This window comes from Lepidochelys kempii, chromosome 4, assembly GCF_965140285.1.
Source record: "Lepidochelys kempii isolate rLepKem1 chromosome 4, rLepKem1.hap1, whole genome shotgun sequence".
NCBI classification, from domain to species: domain Eukaryota; kingdom Metazoa; phylum Chordata; order Testudines; family Cheloniidae; genus Lepidochelys; species Lepidochelys kempii.
In genome coordinates this window covers 80,405,181-80,425,630 of record NC_136383.1, presented here as the reverse complement: position 1 = coordinate 80,425,630, position 20,450 = coordinate 80,405,181, and the positions used below count along the sequence as shown (strand labels likewise).

The following is a 20,450-nucleotide window of genomic DNA, read 5'->3' as shown; positions in this document are numbered from 1 at the left end:
AACAATGTCCTATAGTTCCATCCAGTTATGTTGGTTGAATGTTATTTCCTGCAGCATTTTGATGTGCTCTGGAAACCTCCCATCCAAATAGTAACTTGGACCAACCCATCTTCTGTGTGATGAAATCAGACTATAATCAATTGCTGTTTGCAGTGTTATTGTAGCTGTGTTGGTCCCTGGATGCTTGAGAAACAAGGTGGGTGAGGTACTACTTCTTATTGGACAACTTCTGTTGGTGAAAGAGACAAGCTTGTCTCTCTGTACAGTGATTGAGGTTTCAGAGTAACAGCCGTGTTAGTCTGTATTCGCAAAAAGAAAAGGAGGACTTGTGGCACCTTAGAGACTAACCAATTTATTAGAGCATAAGCTTTCGTGAGCTACAGCTCACTTCCTCAGATGCATATCTGCATATATAAATATGAGAAAACCTGGATTTGTGCTGGAAATGGCCCACCTGATGATCACTTTAGATAAGCTATTACCAGCAGGACAGTGGGGTGGGAGGAGGTATTGTTTCATATTCTCTGTGTATATATAAAGTCTGCTGCAGTTTCCACGATATGCATCTGAGGAAGTGAGCTGTAGCTCACGAAAGCTTATGCTCTAATAAATTGGTTAGTCTCTAAGGTGCCACAAGTACTCCTTTTCTTTTTAGTGATTGAGGTGTACATTTTATTAGCCCAGTTTTTCTCAAGACAGGTATTCAGTTCCATGTTACTAAGAGAAGATTGGGTAGTGATGTAGCTGAGTCATTTGTATCTGACCTTTTGGTATAGGAAGTGTCTTGTCCCAAAACTGTGTGTGTTCTCCCATGTTTTTGTCCCACAACAAGATGAAGTTGGGAACTGTGGTAGCGTTAGCCTGCCCTGCTAATCTTCATGCAAACTAAGCAAATACTTGTCTGGCTTCTGCTGGCCTTTCACAACTTAACTGTCCTTGTTGACTTCTGTTTTCATGCAGATTATGGCCCACATGGTTTGACATGGGATCTCATGCTATGTTGATAAAACATGGCATTTTAACCCAGGTGGTTTCTGTATCAACACCATACAATATACATTTGGTGAGCATGCTCAATATCACTATTGGGTTGGGTTTAGAGATTAAAGGAATGAGAATTGTGAACACACACAAGATGCTTATCATCTTTTCTAGACTGAAGTCAGGGTATGATTGATTCTGGCCTGGCCAAGTAGATAGCTGGGTTTCAGGCATCTCTAAGGCAGAATCCTGAATAGCCAGTGGGCTACTCCGTCAGTGGCCTAGTGGGACATGGTTTTTTTTGTCCTTTACCATGTATATGGCATATCCTGAACCATCTGTCCCTATACACAATACACATGTTACAGAGTAGACCCAAGCTTAGTGAGAGATGAAAATGTTGAATATCAGTCATGCTCCATATCTAGTGGGCTACCTCATATAGAATTTTAGACATATCAGACACCTTGTGAATGAGAAGAGAAGCATCTGGATGAAACTTCAGACAAGAGAATTGATGACTGATAGATATGGAGAAGTCTGTAGAGGACAAGGTACAAGTGGTGTATGCCCCTTACTTTATAATGAGGGATATTTGTATCATGCCAAATCTATAATTATGAAGAGAGTAGGGAAATATTTCCACTAACTTTATTTTTCCTCTGCTCAACATAATGATTTATCAGAGATCAAACTGAATAACAAACATCAATCAATGTGGCTGGCCAGCAGAACTGATACATCCCTTCTACATATAGTGGGACAGGATTTGGGGGAGCCCACACAGTGGGTGGACAACCTCTTTGCACCATGGAGCCCAAATCCATAGAGAGTCCTTGCTTTCTTCTGCACAGTGGTGATTCTGGGGCACATTGAGGCTGGTCTGGTCTGTCACTGTGTGGACCCACAAGCCTTTGCCCACCCTGTCATGTGCATGCAAGAGTCACAGAAGCTACTCCAGCCTTGAAATTGAAGTAGCAATCGCACAATGGCCTGATCTCAGGATTCCTTCCTCAATCTCAAGCCTCAAAGGAGCTCCCCAGTGCAAACTGAAGCTACTTGGACTTTGTGTTGATGTGATAGTATTTTGGCTAGTCAGGAAGATCTTTACGTTTATAATGTTCATTTTTTGAATCTATATACATTTAGACATAATGCACATCAACAAAAGACAGCACAGCCTTTCTTTGGGGCTTGTCTATACATGAAATTATTCCTTAGTAGTTATTCCAGAATAATTCCATTTGTGGACATACTTAATCTGGAATGAGTGCCTTGTTTCTCTTTATTTTAATGCAAAGTGGATTAAGATAAACAGGAGCAAGGCACTCATATTCCTGTAGAAGAGTGCCACACATGGAATTATGTAGGAATGGTTGTTGCGCTTTAAATTCATGCTCAACCTTAATCGGAATTCATTTGCAAGTGTAGCCAAGCCTTAATTTACTCTTTTTTCTAATATTTTGGGCTATTGTCAGTCTGCACAGTGCTTCCAGCTATATGGTGGGGAATTTGGTGTTTTTCAGATAAGCAATATATTAGGATCATTTAGTAGGACCCCCTCATTTTATCATCCTGAGATAAAATGTTGTCACTGGCTTTGGTATCAGAACCTAATCTCTCTTGAACTTGAGTTTCCCAATTGACCCTTTTCAGAGTAGCAGCCGTGTTAGTCTGTATTCGCAAAAAGAAAAGGAGTACTTGTGGCATCTTAGAGACTAACAAACTCTGGCTCTGTTTCACCAAACCATCTCTGTGTCATTATTCTGAATGTGATGGTTGCACAGTTATAACTGGGACATTTTCTTTCTCATGCTGAATGATCCTTATTAGCCTTTAAGTATTGCCTATATCAATAACAGTGTGCCAGGATTTTATTTTTTGAAATATTCTCAGTTTTTCTTTTTTTTTTAACAATGCTGAGAAAGTGATTCCTTTGTTCAACAAATTGATTTCCTTTGCAACCATGGTATTAATCACCAAAATTCACTGCAAGCAAGAAATCTTAGCTGTATTATCCTGGGAAATAGCTATAATTTTTTTGGGTTGGGGGGAAAGACCTATGAAATGCAATGAATTTTGCTGGTCTTTCTATAATAAAAATACAATTTCTTTTCTTTGCCTTAATTTAAGCTCTACTAGGGGTCATTCTTTTCTGAATTCAGTCCAGCTAATTGATTTTAACTAACAAATATTGAATCACTTTAATTGTTTTCTGCAACAAAGTCAAGAAAGCTACCAAATATCCCATCTGACATTCAGAGATTAAAACAAAATGAATGCCAAAGCCATAACATGGTCCTTATAGAATGAAAGGGACTAAAGTAACTAGGGCATGCTATTGTGAAAAGGGAGTCTTAAAGCATTCAAAAGTGTAGGAGGAGGAATTTTGGAGACTTCTCCAGCCATTGCTTCATTCTGAAAATCTCAAGATTCCAAGAAGAAAAGGGAGCAAGAAAACAGATCCTACAGTTGCTCACACTTCTTTGCCATATTTGCAAGAGCAAGAGGTATCTTGCTTCCTAAGGGAGATCCTGGGAAAGTTCTAGAAGACACGTCACAGAAGACAATTGGAAAGACGCAAGTCCAAAGTAATCAGAAACCGTCTTTTGGGGGGTGATTATTGCATCCTTAGTATTTTGCACAATCCAGTGTTATACATTATAGAAAATGAATTTTTTTTCAGATTGTAAGAGTTATTGTGCTGAATTTTTCCTGGCATTCCCACAGACAGATCCTGAAAGTGTGGCTTCTTCCAAATGGTGGGATGGACCTTTGTCTGGGGAAGGAATTCTGAGTTCAGGGAAGAGGTTGCTTCCTGGCTGGGGAGAAAACTGCTTTGGTAAGAGCAGGAGGAGAACTACCTTTGTACCATCTTCTGTTGATGAACAGATGTGGTTCTGTTGCTACTGAGCTTGCACCTGCCTCCACTATGCATGGCTCAGCCTGGCTTTGCAGACTCACCAAGAACCAAACTTTGAGATCACAAAACAAGATCGTAGAATATCAGGGTTGGAAGGGACCTTAGGAGGTCATCTAGTCCGACCCCCTGCTCAAAACAGGACCACTCTCCAATTTTTGCCCCAGATCCCTAAATGGCCCCCTCAAGGATTGAACTCACAACTCTGGGTTTAGCAGGCCCATGCTCAAACCACTGAGCTATCCACAACCCCAATTGTACTGTGGAACTGTTGTTAGGACACAAGAAAGCCAAACAAAGGAACCCCAGATGCCCCTTAATAGCATACTAATTGAGTATTTCTAAAAATGTCTGGTCTGTGTAACAGGGTTTAGAGCTCTTTGAGGTTTAGGAAGAAAACTTTCCTGAGCCAGTATGATCTGTGGGAGAGGTGATGCTGTCACTGTGAGAGACAGAAAGTGGTTCTGGTACATGGTCAGGTGTTATAAAGAAGCTCATGCTGTCGACTAGCCTTAGGACTGACACCAAATTTCCATGAGTAGGGTGGGCTAAAGCTCTATTTCTTCATTAGAATTTTTCAGCCTTCCTCTCACTATCGTATTTCTCTCTGCTTCTTTCTTCAGTCTGTCCTAGGCAGGATCCAACCCACTGTTGGCTGAGATCTAGTTTCACTTTCAAACCCACAATGTTTGAGTGAGGGGCTTAGGGCAGAGCAGGGGCAGGGTTGGGGCTTGGAGGAAGGAGTGGGGCCTGGGGCAGAGTGGGGGTCAAGCACCCCCCCAGTATCTGAGTAAGTCGGTGCCTCTGGCCTGGACACTGCAGGGGCTGCGCTGAGGACTTCGAGGGTTGGTGTGTGCATATCGCTACCTGTACAGAGAGCAAGGCCTGCGGAGGCCTGGAAGTCACAGTCTGTGCTGCCAGAGATTGGTGATTTCCGGGCGTGGATCCACAGTAGGCACAGACAAGATTTCCTCACACCAAGAGGAAGTGGTGATGATGTGCCTAATAACTCTGGGTACCCCTGCAGGGGGTGTCTGTGGGTTTGAAGTTAATCAGAGTTAGCTAACGTACTGTAACATTGTTAAGGGTTAAAAATATCCAAAATGATATAAATGCCTCCTTTATCCATTGCACACTATACAAGGAGTGAGATCCTGCCCCTGATTGAAGTCAGTGGGAGTTTTGCCTTTGATTTTAGTGGGGCCAGGGTTTCACCCAACAGGTACAAGTGATGGGGAAACCTCAAGATGTTCAAAGATTCTCTTTACTTCAGATAAGAACCTTCAAGGTTGGATAGTTAAGAGAACTAGCCTATGTATTCTGTTGTGCAGATCAGGACAAGAAATCTTACAAAGGCAAACTGTCCCATGAGACTTTCTAGTAGTTTCTTATCTGATGATTCTGGCAGCACCATGAAAACAGCCTTTATTATAGTATTTTGGTGATTGTTTCTAGTCATAGCTGGTTTGCTTTAGGTTCAGATTTGTTTTAGTGACAATTGAGAATCCCGGGGGGAGGGAGCGTGAGAAGATTTTTTTTGTTTTATTGGAACCACTCATTCACCTGAAAGAAGCTTTGTTCTGAAAGTTTGCTATATTTTGGTTAAACTGAAATTTTACCTAAAGTATACATTTGGGGCATGGTGGGGAGAAAGCCTAGTATATCAGTGTTATATACTATATGATACACTTTAAGGCCAGAAGGGACCATCATGATATTTTAGTCTGACCTCCTGCACATTCCAGGCCACAGAACCTCACCCACCCACTCCTGTAGCGGGCCCCTAACCTCTGGCTGAGTTACTGAAGTCTTCAAATCTTTCAGGTCACAGAGAAATCCACCTTTTACTCTAGTTCAAGCCAGCAAGTAACCTGTATGCCATGATACAGAGGAAAGTGAAACCCCCCAGGGTCTCCGCCAATGTGACTTGGGGAAAAAATCCTTCCTGACCCCAAGTATGGAAATCAGTTAAACCATGAGAGTTTGTGGGTGAGAACCACCAGTCAGACACCTAGGAAATAATTATCTGTAGTAACTCTGAGCTCTACCCATCTAGTGTCCAATCTCCAGCCATTGCAGATATTTGCCACTGGTAGTCACATATGCACCATACATCATTGAAGGCACTCTCTTCATACCATCCTCTCCATAAACTTATCAAGCTCAGAATTGAAACTAGTTAGTTTTTTTGCCTCCCATTACTTCCCTGGGAAGGTTCTTCATTCCTCTGCTGGTTAGAAACCATCATCTAATTTCAAGCCTAAACTTATTGATGGCCAGTTTATATCCATTTGTTCTTGTGCCAAAATGGGCCCCTAACTTTAACTCCTGTCCCTCCCTGGTGTTTATCCCTCTGATGTATTTATAGGAAGCAACCATGTCTCCACTCGTCTTTCTTTTTGTTAGGCTAAGCAAGCCAAGCTCCTCAAGTCTCCTCTTGTATGGCTATGTGATTTCCTACTCATTCTTGTCCTCTTCAAAATTCCATTGCAGAGATCTGAAAACAGATCACTGATTTTTTCCACAGCTCACATTAATGATATATGCTTGATATCATAAAACATAAGACATTTTGTTGTGACGAGTGACTGCTGTGGTGACAAGATAAACATGCCATTGTGGTAAATCACTACTTCATAAATAAGATTAAAAATAACTGGCAAAGTAATGTCGGTAAAGAAAATTCTGAGCCCCTTTCTCTATATTTCCCCCTGCTGTAGCACCATCATCATGGCAAATCCCAAAGAACATGGCCTCCTTGTAGATCAAGTGTCACTGGAATCGATCTCTGACTAGGTCCTTAAGGAGGACATCAAAAAACAGACCACCTTAAGGCCCACATGATAGCTGGCTGTGTAGTACGCACACTTCAGAATTTGTTGCTCTTCCATTCTAATAATATGTCCATACAAGAAAGCTGCTGAAACCGAACCAGTGCGGGCTTTCCTGGTTCAGCATTGAATATCCTCATTTCTGATCCTGTCCTGCAATTTGGTATGGAGCAGCTGATGAAGACAACGAGAATTGAAAACCTTAATCCAATGTTTTCCAGCTTTCCTCAGTGCCCATGTTTCTCTTCCATACAATAGAGTTGGTATAAGCATGGTTCTGTAGATCTGAAGCTTTGTAGCAAACTTGAGGTCATGACAGTCCTACAGAGACTACTGGGTAAACTAAGGCAGTGAAGGCCCAAAACTTGGCAGCAGCTGCTGCTACACAAGTGTCCACAGCTTTTAAGTATCATCCAGTACAGTCTGAAGCTTCCTAGATACTTAACTATTGCCACCCGCTTAATGTCCCATCTGGATGGGTTAATCCTGAGCAGGTTGTAATCTGGAGCTCAAGCCTGCTTGATGGTAATGGCCAGGGACTTCATTTTATCTGGATTAATAACCAAACCAATGTGCACTGCTTCTTGCCCAACCAGATTAGACATCAGTGTAGCAATTCACCAAACTGATCCAAAAAACCCACAAAACCCCAGTATCACTGGCATACTTGAGATCTAAAAGCAGAATGTTCAGCTCAGCACCCCCAACTGCTGCCTATCCATCAGCCAGTCAATGCCAATACTGAACAATGATGGTGACAGAATGATGGTGACAAAACTCGTGGCGAACGGGGGAAGTCCCGGATGACTGGAAAAAGGCTAATGTAGTGCCAATCTTTAAAAAAGGGAAGAAGGAGGATCCTGGGAACTACAGGCCAGTCAGCCTCACTTCAGTCCCCGGAAAAATCATGGAGCAGGTCCTCAAAGAATCAATCCTGAAGCACTTACATGAGAGGAAAGTGATCAGGAACAGTCAGCATGGATTCACCAAGGGAAGGTCATGCTTGACTAATCTAATCGCCTTCTATGATGAGATTACTGGTTCTGTGGATGAAGGGAAAGCAGTGGATGTATTGTATCTTGACTTTAGCAAAGCTTTTGACACGGTCTCCCACAGTATTCTTGTCAGCAAGTTAAGGAAGTATGGGCTGGATGAATGCACCATAAGGTGGGTAGAAAGTTGGCTAGATTGTCCGGCTCAACGGGTAGTGATCAATGGCTCCATGTCTAGTTGGCAGCCGGTGTCAAGTGGAGTGCCCCAGGGGTCGGTCCTGGGGCCGGTTTTGTTCAATATCTTCATAAATGATCTGGAGGATGGTGTGGATTGCACTCTCAGCAAATTTGCGGATGATACTAAACTGGGAGGAGTGGTAGATATGCTGGAGGGCCGGGATAGGATACAGAGGGATCTAGACAAATTGGAGGATTGGGCCAAAAGAAATCTGATGAGGTTCAATAAATCTGATGAGGTTCAAGTTGCAGTGGGGGAGGTTTAGATTGGATATTAGGAAAAACTTTTTCACTAAGAGGGTGGTGAAACACTGGAATGCGTTACCTAAAGAGGTGGTAGAATCTCCTTCCTTAGAGGTTTTTAAGGTCAGGCTTGAGAAAGCCCTGGCTGGGATGATTTAACTGGGAATTGGTCCTGCTTTGAGCAGGGGGTTGGACTAGATGACCTTCTGGGGTCCCTTCCAACCCTGATATTCTATGATGATTCTAAGTATAAGTGCAGGGTCCTGCACTTAGGACGGAAGAACCCAATGCACAGCTACAGACTAGGGACCGAATGGCTAGGCAGCAGTTCTGCGGAAAAGGGACCTAGGGGTGACAGTGGACGAGAAGCTGGATATGAGCCAGCAGTGTGCCCTTGTTGCCAAGAAGGCCAATGGCATTTTGGGATGTATAAGTAGGGGCATAGCAAGCAGATCGAGGGACGTGATCGTCCCCCTCTATTCGACATTGGTGAGGCCTCATCTGGAGTACTGTGTCCAGTTTTGGGCCCCACACTACAAGAAGGATGTGGATAAATTGGAGAGAGTCCAGCGAAGGGCAACAAAAATGATTAGGGGTCTGGAACACATGAGTTATGAGGAGAGGCTGAGGGAACTGGGATTGTTTAGTCTGCAGAAGAGAAGAATGAGGGGGGGATTTGATAGCTGCTTTCAACTACCTGAGAGGTAGTTCCAGAGAGGATGGTTCTAGACTATTCTCAGTGGTAGAAGAGGACAGGACAAGGAGTAATGGTCTCAAGTTGCAGTGGGGGAGGTTCAGGTTGGATATTAGGAAAAACTTTTTCACTAGGAGGGTGGTGAAACACTGGAATGCGTTGCCTAGGGAGGTGGTGGAATCTCCTTCCTTAGAAGGTTTTAAGGTCAGGCTTGACAAAGCCCTGGCTGGGATGATTTAATTGGGTATGGGTCCTGCTTTTGAGCAAGGGGTTGGACTAGATGACCTCCTGAGGTCCCTTCCAACCCTGATATTCTATGATTCTATGATTCTATGAATGCAAACTTGCCAAACTCCTATGGAGACAGGAAACCATGCCGTGTATCTACCATTGACTCAATCACAGCTTTCCATTCCATTATAGAGCTCTTCTGTTAATGACACTATCTTCTGAGGGATGCTGAGTCACCTTATCAGATCCCATAAACTCGCTCAATGCACCGAATCAAAGGCTTGATGGAAGTCTAGAAAAAATTCTCTAATTACAGTTTTAACTAAATTTTAAGGGACTTTTATCTATTTCTAGAAATAAGATAAAATGTAGCACAGTTGAATTTATGGCAGTGTTTTGATGCTGACTGTAATTTTACTTAAATATATTACCATGATTTATGCAGTAGAACCAGACTAGTACTGCAAGGGGATCATTGCAATTATATATATAATTTCATATATATATAATATATATATTATATATATATATATAATAATTTCATATATATATATGAAAAAGTAGTACAGAATTTTAGAACTGTTAGTTTAAGATGCCTTGCTGCTTTATTATAAGGGTAATTTGGAGGTCTTCTTGGAAAATCCTGTAAACTTTTAAGGGGAAAATAGGATGAGTGTTTTCTACTCTTTTTGCCATGGTTTTGTACCCCATGCTGTGTATGAACTGCCTGCCTTAGAGGCAAGTTGGCTGTGATCCATATGATTATATTTAGAAAGAGGGCAACTTTTCTTCAATTGTTTTTTCCTCAAATGTCCTCTAGCAAATTTTTTTAAAGTGATTTTGTGGGTATTTTATTTAAACCCACACATGCAGTTTAAAAAGCTCTTAAACTGCCTCATTATTGTATATGCTCTGCACAATCTATATAGTAACACCTATCAGAACACCTTCGCAAGTTATCTGATGGAAGTAACTATGAAAGCAATCTCTAACTCAGGGATGTTGCTGATAGGAACTTGAAAATATGTAGAGAGAATGATCAAACAGGTGCAGGATCTATGAACAAGTTTGGCACTGCATAAAATTAACTCTGCAGTGTTCAAGTTCCCTTTGGAAACAGATATTATATAATGTACAATTAATTATAATAGTGTTTTGCATTATGAGACATGTATTGTGTAGTGGCAAGAATGTGGGTCAAACTATAGAATTCTATTCCTGGCTCTCTCACTGAATTCCTGTGTGACCTTGGGAAGAATGATAATCTGTGTTTCGATTTACATATCTATAAATGATTAGATATTTACCTACTGTCCTAGGAGCTGGGAATTCATATTCATAAAGTACATTTAAATCTTTTTGTAAGGGTGCAAAGTTAACAAAGTACTTCCGTTTTCATTGTAAACTGAGAAACCGTGTTGTTTATTACAGCAGCCCACCTATCTTTGCATGGACATTTTTTCATTTAAGTCTACCATTCAAATTATTAAGGAAATGGAAACAGGGTCAAAAAGCTCTCTAATTGTGCTAATGATATTCAGGCATGGTTTTTTATTTGTTTTTCTATTTGGATATTCAGTTACATCCAGGAGTAATTACAGCAATTCTATATCAAGAAGGATAATTTTATTTTCCTGTAATTGCTACTTAACTGGAATTTGCTCTTGTGACACTTGCTGTCCTTTGGTGCAAACTGCATTTGAAATTTGATACAGTGCATATTTATGTTTTATGGCTATAAAGACAATTTAAGAATACACTATAATTAACAATTAGTATGGTTTTAAAATGTGGAAGTTAAATTTTAAGCTTGTGCTATGTGGAAAAACAATGAATAAATTAATGAAGAATGATCCTTGGTGAGTTTATTTATGAAGGCAACCGGGAAGGAAGGTGTATAGTTTTGTAAGTGCTGTAACTCAAGCTGGTCTGAGACAATTGGAAGCTACTGTTTGTGGAGGAAAAATGGCAACTGGAGGAGGTGAATTACAGTGTTACATGTGAGGTATCTCTCTTGAGATAAAGCTGCGAGTAATGCCTGCCACTTATGTCTTGAAAATGAGATGTCATAGCACACTACCAGGTAAAGCACGAAGGAACAGGCACTATTCAATGTCTGTTAGCTTCTTTCCAAACGGTGATGGATTTTGATGCGAACAAATGCCCACTCGGTACAAGTAGTCCCCCTGAGGTCAAAAATGACTATGTACTTTGGATGCGAGTCTGTGCTGTGCCTCTACTTGGGGCAGCACGGAAATTGCATCATGGGGAGGGGAGGGGTGACAGAGCAAGGCCAGCTTCAGTACCTTAAAACCATCCTGCAGTCTCTTGTATCTGGACGGTTCCAGAGATTGGAGAGACACTGCAGCATAATTTAGACAGCCTGAGGGCCTGTCAAAGTTACGGCAGCCTCTCCAGGCTGCCTGAAATCTCTATAGCATTGCATGCTGTGGTTGTGTTCTGAGGCCTATCCCTACAGGCCCCCTACGCTTAGGGTTGCCAACTTTCTAATCGCACAAAACTGAACACCCCTTCCCAGCAGCCCTGCCCCCACTCACTCCATCCCCCCTCCCTCCATTGCTCGCTCTCCCCCACCTTCACTCACTTTCACTGGGCTGGGGCAGGGGGTTGGTGTGTGGGAGGGGGTGAGAGCTCCGAGGTGGGGCCAGAAATGAGGGGTTCATAGTGCAGGAGGCAGCTCCAGGCTGGGGCAGGAAGTTGGGGTGGGGGTGGGGGCTGAGGGCTCTGAGGTGGGGCCAGGGATGAGGGGTTTGGGTTGCAGGATGGGGCTCAGGGTTGGGGTGCAGGATGGGGTGCAGCCTCCAGGAGGGGGCTTATGGCTGGGGCAGAGGATTGGGGTGCGGCCTCTGGAAGGCAGTTAGGGTGCAGGAGGGGGTTCTGATCTGGGGCAGGGCGTGCAGGGTGCCAGCTCCATCCAAGCAGCGCTTACCTCAGTTGGCTCCCGGTTGGCAGCATAGCTGAGCTAAGGCAGGCTCCACCCGGATCCCGGAAGTGGCTGGCATGTCTGGCTCATAGGTGGAGGGGCAGGGGACTCTGTGTGCTGCCTGCACCCGCAGGGGCCACCCCACAGGTCCCATTGGCCATGGTTCCCAGCCAATGGGAGCTGCAGGGGCGGCGCTGGGGGGTGAGGGCAGTGTGTGGAGCTTCCCTGATTGACCCTCTGCCTAGGGGCCTCTGGGACATGCCGGCCGCTTGCAGGAGCCATGCAGAGTCAGGTCGGGAGCCTGCCTTAGCCCTGCTGCGCCACCGACTGGACTTTTAACAGAGCCACTAGGGTCTCTTTTCGACCGGGCATTCCGGTCGAAAACTGGATGTCTGGCAACCCTACCTACACTGGGTCTTGTGAGGGTGTCTCCAGGAGGCAGGCTTATGGCTATCTCCATAGTGTCTACACTACAGAAATCCTCCACTGGCCAGATGGTGATTTTAAGGCCTCTTTACACCACTCTAGCCTTTTTAGCCTGCATAACGGGACTTGAGTGGTGGTAAAGATCTCACACTTGGTGCTTAAGTGCTTTGTTGGATTGAGACCATATTCACGTTCTTATATTGTGCTTCTCACCATGCCTTCCATCTAACCAGTTATTCCACAAATACACAAAAAGCACATAGCTACTTTTGGCCTATTCCTTGTGTAGGCAAATCTCACACTGATTTGAATTGGAGCTATGCCTCATGAGGAATACAAGGTTGGACACTTAATATTGAATGCTGCAGATTGCATCCCATATGTGCTTTAACCTAAAGAAAAAATGTTGTACAAAAGCCTTGTGCTTCCATTCTGGATTTAAGATATCCATGGGCGTGGGCATCAGGTCAAAAAGATTAAAACTTGGATGGTAAACTGTTCTTTAATTTATTTACAGTGCAGCCTATGTAAATGCTAATGAATATGGTAGCAATTACAAATGATCTAATTGGTCAATGCATGAACCTATATGGAGTAGAAAAACAGCCTGGTTCTGATTTTCCTTACTGTGCTGTAAATCAAGAGCAACTCCAATGGTGTCCGTGGAGCTACATCAATGTTAAACAACTGTAAAGGGAGAATCAGGCCCAATATCCACATTATGTGTCCTGTAAAGAAAAAGTTATTGAAATGGTATTTTAGTGATGCAGAGCAATTTTCCTGTAATGTTCGGTACACATCAGTAAATAAATTGTTCAAGTGGTTTAATGTTTCCCAGCCAACAGCTTTAAAATCAGTTGGAAAATCAGCAAATTCCCTCCCTTTCTGCTGAAAACAGAGCACCACTGGACAGTAGTCATGGCACGAAGAATCTGTGCTTGGTAGCTGGAGACACTGTTCACTTGAAGACAGTTTGATCCTTAGCATCAGATGCCATTGTTTTCTAGGGAATATACTGATAAATAAATATCAGCAAAGGACTCTTCCTCCATTCTGGAAAGTTAATGGAGAAGGTGAAAAATCAATAAACTGGGATTGATGTTAGAAATATGGTCAGTGATACAGGTTACAGCATCTTACTCAAATGTGCTAGAATGTGTTTGAAATCTGACACGTTGGCATTCTTTCTAAACACAGAGCATCTCTTTGTAGCGGTCATAAAAAGCAAAGGACAAGCTGCAGAGTATTGGAAAGAAGATCACTAGTCCCCTGTGGTCCATTCTTCACATTCACTATATAATTCCCATTGAAGTCAAACATTTGAAGTTAGTTGGAATATTTCTACCCTGAAAAGGGAAGAATCAGACAGAAATGTCTGAAATCAAACATATTGGGCCTGCTTCCCTGCTTGCATTCCACTGACAGATTCCCTGCTAGGCCCCCAGTGTGTAATGATGTAGTAAATACAGTGTGTATAATTAATATGTTATGTAGATTTTTTTAAAATAAATAGATTGGGATGAAGGGTACTGGGTATGAAGTGGTCACCACTAGAAAGCCAATGTTTTCCAATGTTGTTAGAGAATTGTATCTGAGATGATGGTATCTCACTCTTAAATATCACATTTTATTTGTAAATAGAAGTTTCACAATTTTAAGTATCGTTAGTCACATGGGGAAACTGAGGCATAGTGAAGTGTACAGTTTTATCTCCTATTTTAAGTATAGGATACTACTGTGGTACCTCGGGTACAGTAGTTACCACTTAATTTTTTTTCTATTTAGAATAGAAAAATCCACACTGATATTAGTTAAAAATGCTAAGAACAATTTGTAAAGATTGTAATGGCTGTTCTTGGTGGCAAATGGTTGTGAACGTTGACTTTCTGGTGACAGACATGAATCATATCATTAGTGTAGATCAGTAATTCCAAATTTATTTTTAATAAAGTGGCCTTTAAAGGATTACTTGTCATAACCACATATTGCTTTTCATACCTTCAAATGTCCTCCATGCTTAGATTTAACATCAAAGATACAGGACTGTTTTTTAATCAATAGTTTATTTTATATGACAATTTGCCTTTTATTAGGCTGGGATCATTTGCAATGAGGTTTCTCTTCTTACAAACATTTTATTAATGCATATGGCCCTTCACCTACTTACCAAAAATTCCATGTAACCCCAAAAGCAAATGGAAAATTTAAGAAGCATCTGAATGTTTCCATAAAATGTTCAGAAATTAAAATAATGGCAGTACAGAAGAAAAAATCCATAAATTAACATTCTGTGCTGGAGATCTGCACATGATCAGCCATGCTTGCTGGATAAGTCTGTCTGTTGGTTGTTGCCATGGCTACAAAAAGCCAGTGGAACCCAATGAGCTGTCTGCAGCACGGCTGAAAGGACCAGCCATTTTGCTTATGGAAAACAGTGTGACATATTATGCTGTGCTTTACCACAGAATAAACAAAAATCCACTCGCAGGAAACAGAGGAAACAGGCATATTAGTGAATAATTATTACAGCTGAGCATGCCCTCAAGATGCCATTTTGACAAGCTGGTGGCTGCAGCTGCCACAAGCTGATCTGAGAGGGTGGAATGCAGAGTGATAATGCTGCATATCTGCTAACAGCAGTGGAGTAGGATTTTTGACTTGTAAAGGCAAGGTTTCTCTGCAATGTTATCTCAACAGCTCGCTAGCTGCTCAGAGTGAAAGCTGCTGACCCAAAAGAAGGGTGTTGCCCTCTCTCAACATTGTTCTTGTGCACTGCTGTTTTATATGAGCAGGCGCTGCTGAAGAAGCAGGTGTGCAGTTCAGATGGGCTCTATACTGTAGGCTGTAAAAACCAGGTTTACATGCTTCCTATTAACAGATTGTTGGTTTAGGAGCATCTGCCTGTGGACTTATTCATAGAAGGAGGCTACTGTACATCTCAGCTTATGTGAAAGAGGTAAGCATTTGTTTTGTTTTCAGTTTTGTAAATACCTTGAGTGAAACTTCCTGCAAGTGAAACCAATCTACAAAATATTTACCCTTAAAAGGTGACTTGGGCAGTGACCTGTTTAGTGCCTTTTTTTGAATTACATTGATCGATCATTTTACAGATTATTTGTGTCAAATATTGTAATGTACCCTTCCAAATATTTGCTATTTTGAACTAATTCATTTTGAATAGTTGACGAAGTCATGTATACACATTTTACTCACACACAGTAGAGATTTTTTGTATCCTGCTGTGACCTGTATTGTAGGAATTATGTGGGATATGAAACATTATAGAACTTGTGACTATTTTATTTGAAAAGCCTTAAAATCATTCAATTCCCCGGCATTGCAGTACATGCATTGTGCTCAACCTTAATAATGAAACTAGATTTAAACTGTCCAACTGCTGCTGTGCAGTATGTAGGTCATAATAGAAAGCAGGCTTTCCTCTAGTTTTTATGAACTGCATGCCCCAGTGCTGTGTTTGATTAGTTTCTGGTACTTGTACTGTTAAGAGTCTAGGTAATAGGTGCTGCTCACAACTCTTTTTCAAAGATATCGTGCATACCATGCTAGCACAGAGCACAACACACCCATTGTGTCCCTCAATTTGGAGTTCAGGAAAAGAAAGGAAGCCAGCACTCCACATGGAGCACAAGTACAGTTATAGTATAAGATGGTTAAACTTCTTTTATGGCACAACCTCATTGATATGCTAGCTGCTGTGAGTGCTACATAAAATAAAAAGGCACAGAAATATTTGAATATGATAGTTCTTGTGAATGGCTATGTGCTAAAATTATAGACACTCAATTCCAAAATTAATTGCCGCTTGACAAGTAAAACATAATCTGACTAATTGACAGTCTCAGAGGCAGACAGCAGTTATGTGGATTGAATTTGGTCAATAAAACTATAATCTTTTGGCACAGCCAGTGATCTGAAAATATTTAAATTATGTTAACCGGTAGCATTTCAGCCTCTGTAATCTAAGAACTCTCTTACTGAATACCATCATATCTGACTGATCATAATAACACTGAACATCTGAAATGGATTAAAACTGTTCACTGACAACTCACCAGGAATTCTGATTCTTTATGTTTACACTGGTAAAATGTGTTAATGTAATGTTTGCATTAACTTGTATTTAACAGTTGTACAGATTTAAATCTCGCTACCTCATATACTTAGACAATAGACTGGGCATGAGATTAATCATTACAAATTCCAGTACATAATTACAAAGGTAAATTAGTAACAAGTCACTATTGTATAAAATGGTGCAGTAACTGGGAGCCAAAGTCCAAGAGGTTTTCAAAGTGAGCGTGTCCAGCCAATGCATACAGAACTAAATGTTACATTTGAAAACACTGCTACTGAAATGGAAGTCTCTTGTCCCCTGCCTCCTCTAAATCATTCCTTCAGAAAAGCCTCATCTTCCATGAATTATGTGTTTATCTCTTCACCAATAACTGTCCATGAAACACCTCCCTTACCTGAATTACTGTTCTGTGTTTAGACTTGTAGGCATCCTACTGTATGTTCTTTGGGGCAGGGACCATGTCTTTTTCTGTGTTTGTAGAGTGCCATATACATTTACAGTGCTATATAAGTATTTATAAATAACTGGATGTGTGTGTGTGATTACGATTACTTCAGCCGTGTAAATAAGGGGTGGAAAGTAGGTGGAGCTTAACATTTGTAAAATGCTTTGTAAGCGTCTAAAGAAAATCTGGGTGGTCATGATAAATTAATCATGCAAAATGTAAACATTTTTAAAATATAACAATAGCAGCCAGCAGGTGCTAGCACTTTCCAATCACGAAGCCAGACACTGTACATTCTTCTATTCAGGGACTCTCTAAAAAGACAAAGAGAAATGAACGCTGGCAGAATATAAAAAAATGTGATCACTTAGGTAATGATAGGCACGTGTCTGATTAATTACATATTTGTTGAATTTAAAAAAAATACCTCTAAATTTCTTTTCCATGATAATTTATTCCTCTTGTCTTTCCCCCAAACCAGGTCCCAGCTTTGCTTTCCCCCACACCAGTTCCCAGTGTAATCCCTTCCTGCTGACTTTCAACCCCCTCTATCGACATTGATGAGCAGTTTGCTCAGGCGATGCATAAATGAAATAGATAAGTAGATGACTTAGTCAGCTTGTGCCTTGTAGGCGTTGCAGAAGAAGTGTCTATTCAGGAGGAATTTAATTGAAGAGAGGGAAGAGTTGCAACTAAACATTATATGCAAATGGACGAAATTCTGTGTTGTGTGGGTATAAAATGAGGAGAGTTCAATCTTCAATATAAAAATCAAATCAGGAAAGCCCCTGTTGTGTTTAGTTGCCAAAATGTGTCTCTAAAAAGGAATCTCCTTAAAAGTATATGAAGATTTATATCAATTTGACCTGACTGTTACATTTAGGGAAACAGTAGCAGTGCATATAGGAACTAGGGGAGAAATCCTGGCCTCACTGAAGTTAATAGATTTGCCTTTGACTTCAGCAGAGCCAGGACTTCAAGGTTTAAATCATTTTGCATGTCTGTAGATTGTGTGTCAAACGACAGGAACCATATCTCATCTGCAGTGGTGTCAATCACATCAATCATAATCTTTTCCCAATATGCTGATATCAAACTACAATAATTTATAGATGTTCTTCTTAGCAGAATGAGCCAGCATGTCCCATGTGTCCCCATTAGTTAAGTGGTGTGGCTGTGAACAGTGTAGTAACACAAAATAGAATCAGATAAATGAGTCGAAACATCAGAAGCGCTTGTCCATACATAGGATGCCATAGCCGTGGCAGATGCAAGAACAACGTAATGGAGGAAAACTGGGATGGCCAAGTGAAAGTGCAGAATCAAATAAGGGCAATCATTTGGTGTTTTCCAATTTTAACACATCTTATTGGATTTGACTAGAACAATAATAACTAGCAACATGGGCCAAGAAATACCATAATATAGTGGGTGAGGAATGCATATACTGCATCTCGTACACACTCAGCATAAAGAAATGACTGCGTAGATATGTGAACCACAGTATGTTTGCAAACAGGGCAAAGGAAAGTGCCAATATGAATGATGATGGATAACAGCACATGCATACAGATCAGTCTCAAACATCAGTATAATAGAATCAGCACATCTGGCAAACTTCTGTGCAACACCATTCCTAGCCTAGTAGTATCTTCCTGTCCAATATGCCAATAAGAACAGGTATTTAATAAGACACACCAGTGATGATGGGGTGCTTGAATAGGCAAAGTGTCTCAAATTTGATCATTATCCCCTATTTCTATTCCAGTAAGACTGTCAGTGTAATAATGTTGATTGGGGCATGATTTGAGAGTCTCTTCTTATGTGGTCATTTGGGTCTAAGGAGAGTACTGATATTTTCATCTTGTTGCGTTGCTCTATATAGATATCCTTTCCAATGCCATTATCTTGGTATTGTGTTAACATCGGTTACACTCACTGCCAGCTACTACATTTTTTTATAAGAATGTTGAGCATAGTACATATATGTGCAACATACCTTAGTAGATTTTTACAGATCTTCGTTAGTGCACATTTTGACTACAGATGGCATCTAGACTTGTAATTGTTTCCCATTCAAAATGCTATAATAAAAGTACATCACTAAAGTTGGTCAAAAGTCAGTGTTTTGTGAAATATTTTCATTTTCTCCCATTTTTTGTGAAAAATTTCAAAAGTTCTGATTTGTTGAAAACTAACTCCCCAAACATGAAAGCTTCCTTCCTCTTTTTCTCTCTTTTTTTTTTTCTTTTTCCATTTTGTCACTGGAAAAGGGAAAGGGGAAGGAGAGGGGGAAAGGTCTTTTTTAAAAAAAATCTATATTTCCCCATTTTCATTTTCCAAAACCTGCTATTTTTCATCAAAAAAATTTTTTGCATTAAAAATGTTGGCTAGTTCTACCTGTCACAAAAATGTTTGTCTTGCTCTCTTTCTGTCAGTTCTGGAAATTATAGTTTTTAAATGTAATATATTGTAGAAATCTATCTGCAGGTAAAGTAAAGCAAAACGCTAAAAAGCACTTAGCTTAGTTTCTAAGGAATTATGTGATATAAAATTCCATGAAGTATGAGAATGGGAGAGGACTATAAGGTGAGAGTAAAGAGAAGTAACCACTTAAAAAGAGTCCTGAGGTGGGCTAGCAAAGAATGTTTTGAATGGAAACAACATTTTTAAATGACATGGTTCTTGAACAACAGTAAAACTCTGCTTTCAGTGGACTGTGAAATATAGTATTTTTCTGTTCAAACATGTTGTGCCATGACAAAGAACACATAGCCAATGTTGCTGTGAAACAGGAAATTCAAAAACAAAGCGAGAGACTTTTCTTCTGTTATTTCCAGCTCCTCACTCTAAATCAGTTTATTTTGTCATGCTTTTCTGAGCTTAGTCTGGATAGTGTTCTGATTCATGCACCCTTAAAAACCCCGCCATCCTTACTCAACAAGAAGCTTCCCTTGAAGAGCTCAGTTTTGGCTATGACTATAAGCTGAGTTTTGATGTCTCCAATGGGGTCTCTAGGCTGTCTCTTAGGATAAAAAAATTCTCTCTTTAAAAACAAAATATTGTAGCACTAACCATTTTTTAAAACTCTGATATTGAGGCCCTCAGAGCTCAAAGACTTTGAAAAAAAATGAAAAAAATCTTCAGTCATATTTTAGCTAACAAATTTGATTAGGTCAGTTTATCGTTTCATTAGATGACAATGATTGTTTTAAAAATCAGTGAATTAACTTGGAATAATGAAAACTTTATTTTTAATAAGGCACCATGTTTGTTATGTCTTGAATATTATTCTTGAAGGTGTACAAGCAATTTTGTTTTACTGTTAGATGTTTTAAAGCAATTAGGATATCAATCAGTCCCATATCAATCAGCCCCATAAAACATGAAATAGTTTATCTGCAGTCAAT

General features: G+C 40.7%; 1 protein-coding gene across 30 annotated transcripts in view; it reads left to right on the top strand.

Moving 5' to 3' along the window:
* The window catches only part of SORBS2 (sorbin and SH3 domain containing 2), a 458,010-nt gene that overhangs the window by 152,657 nt on the left and 284,903 nt on the right, over positions 1–20,450 (top strand). For 29 of the 30 annotated variants that reach the window (XM_073341830.1, XM_073341809.1, XM_073341814.1 and 26 more), the window contains exon 1: positions 14,912–15,455. The exons of the other annotated variant lie outside the window; for it this stretch is intronic. The gene's annotated coding sequence lies outside the window, so the exon portion shown is untranslated. Of the gene's footprint in view, positions 1–14,911; positions 15,456–20,450 lie in introns of those variants that run through there. 30 annotated transcript variants of the gene reach the window in all.